The following is a 2,760-nucleotide window of genomic DNA, read 5'->3' as shown; positions in this document are numbered from 1 at the left end:
GCACTGATCATCGGGAGCTTGTAACATTTCTATTGTTATTTGTTTGTTTCATGAAAAAGCAGAAAATGGATTGAAACAGCTCTGAAATGAGATATCATTGGGGGTTTTTTACAAAAATATCTGGAAGAAATACACACAGCTTGTATCTGGAATGGGAACTGGGAGGAGACCTTCCTAGAGCCACCTATCCCACGACTTCCTGTTCCCTTCCCAAAGCACACAGTTGCCTGCTGCCAGCACAAGCACCCTGGAGCACTGGGCAAATGGCCGGAGCACAGCTGGGAATTCATGTGTGTGTTCCTCTGGAATCAGCTGCCACAGACCTGCCTTTTCCTAGCAGAAATTTGCCCATCTGAGATGTCCAAGTTTTAGGAACGAGTAGATTATCAAGTAGAAAATGACAACACTGGCCAACTAATGATATTGAAAAATCATCATTTTCTGACAACCATGCTGGAGATTTCTTTGGAGGATATTTTGATACTATGCCTTTGGAGGCCTTCTTCCTTCTGCTCTCTTTGAGTAGAGGACATGGTCTCAGCATTCTTAATTTAGCATATCCTGCTGGGTGCACAAATGTAGAAAACTATCTGGGATGTGTTTGGAAGCCCAGACACAGACCTAATTTTAAAAGCACATCCACATATTTGCAGGCTGAAAGTTAAACTAATGAAAATAGTTAGCCATAAATTTCAGCATGCTTTTTAGGGCAGTCTTAAAGCACAGAGGAAGTTACTCTGGTTAGAGAGTTCATATTCTCCCTGCTGTCCAAACTCTGCAACTCAGTTGTGGCTCCTCTCAAGCCTTAATGGCTCTGTGAAATTATCTATGTACAATCATATTGCTAATATAAAGGATTTAATTGCCATCAAGAAAAGTTACCTAATTGGAAATAGATGAAACTGTAAATTGGATGATATAAACATTTTATAAACAATAATTATTGGTGTCAGTTGTGCAAAAAAGACTTCCACAGAATAAACAGGCATTCTAATAAAGAAATATATGTAAGCTATAATATAAATAATTATTAACAGAAATATGTATTCATATTCCTAATATGTCTTGTTCCTTTTTTGTTCTTTGGTAGACTGTGGATCTTCACTCCTTGGGCTGGTGGCACTCTCCTAAGTCCACATCTTGCTCAACAGGGCAGGGAAGTGCAAACCTCTCTCACGTTGATTCCCTCAGTAGCCGTTCTGTTTCAAGCATGTGGCCAACACAAATGACCACATACCAATTTGAGGATTATGACTCAATCTCCTGATTTCCTTTTGATTCAAATGACAATGTTACCAAAAGTTCTGAAGCTGTGCTTTAGACAATGCTAACCACATATCAAGATACTAAATGTCCAAGAATGCGCTCCAGTGGTTTCTTCTATTTGGAGGCGCAGGAAGCACAGCTAACACTACACTGTGTGCCTGCAACTTGAGAAGCAGGTTGGTGTTCACCTTGCCCTACCCAGTGACAGATCCATTTCAGAGCTCTCACCAGACCTTCTGCCACTATCAGCACCATCAAAATAAGGCATAATTCAAGTCACTGTAATTCATGAAGAATTTTGATTGACTGTTCTCATGTGCGAGAAGTAGCAGCTGTCCATCCATCCGCATGTGACATCCTTGCTTCACTCCAGCTTTCAGCCAGCATTGGGGTAAGTTGGACTTCCCTGCCCATCGAGGCCTCCTGTTGACATAGCTCCTTTTCCTTTTCCCAGTGTAGGTGATCCCTACTGCCAACCCCCTGGTTTTGGTGCAGTGACTCTGCTTCCAGTGGAGTAATTAGTGATGGCCAGTGTGTCTGTCCTGTCCATAGGGCTGGAATCGCAGCAGCCAGAGCAGTACAGGAGCTAAGCTGGGGGTGACTCACCCAGGAGGAGGACTGCAAGCTGTGCTCACCAAGACCAGGTGAAAAGTGACAGAGGTGCTGCTGCACTGGAGGAGGGAGATGCAAACACCATCCGATCTGCTGCCTGCTAGGAGGAAAGCTTGCAGCTTGGGTGGAGCAAGTCCCCTCCTGCCCCTCGCTCCCGAGGGTGTCATGCAGCCATCTGCACTATGCAAGATCATGGCACAGACATGCTGCCAAGAAGGAGATAAGAAGCAAAGGGTGTGAGGAGCAGGTGGTGCTTGTACACCAGACAGAGAGTGCCTTAGACAGAGGGTTTGCTGGGACTGAAACGCAGGGTGCAGAATGGATGCTTCTCCTGCAGCACCCAACAGCACTCCAGGCAGCTCAATCTCTCTGCTTCATGAAGCGACCACAGGGGCCTTGGTCCAGGAGATAAGGGGAGGTGTGCGAAGGGCATCTGGGTGGCACCTGGAGAAGGCTGGTCAGGGAGATGCCACCAGGTGGTGGGGCAGGGAGGTAGCGAGGTCCCGTTGCTGTCGCTGGTGTTATCCGTGCTGGGAGGAGGAAGGATCTTAGCGAAGGCTCCTGGAAGCAGCAGAAGAGCCTCGATACGCACAGACCGAGGTAACCACAGCATCGCTTACGCCGGACCCTCGACGTGTCTGTCAAGGGGTAGCAGGAGGGGAAGAGAGAAGAAAAATACAAACTCACACAAAGGGAAAAGAAAGAAAGGAAACAGGAGTTGGCTGAAACACTCATTTCCCCCCTTTCTGGTAAAATATAAATTAAAAAACCCTATTTGAACATAAAAAGCCGGGCTGAGATAACACGCACCTCCTCGCCACCCCGCACGCCCTCCGCGGGAGGAGGAGCGGGTCCGCGCCGCCCGCACCTGCTCCAGGGGGG

This window comes from Geospiza fortis, unplaced genomic scaffold (assembly GCF_000277835.1).
Source record: "Geospiza fortis unplaced genomic scaffold, GeoFor_1.0 scaffold190, whole genome shotgun sequence".
Taxonomy (NCBI): domain Eukaryota; kingdom Metazoa; phylum Chordata; class Aves; order Passeriformes; family Thraupidae; genus Geospiza; species Geospiza fortis.
This window is presented reverse-complemented; position numbering follows the sequence as displayed.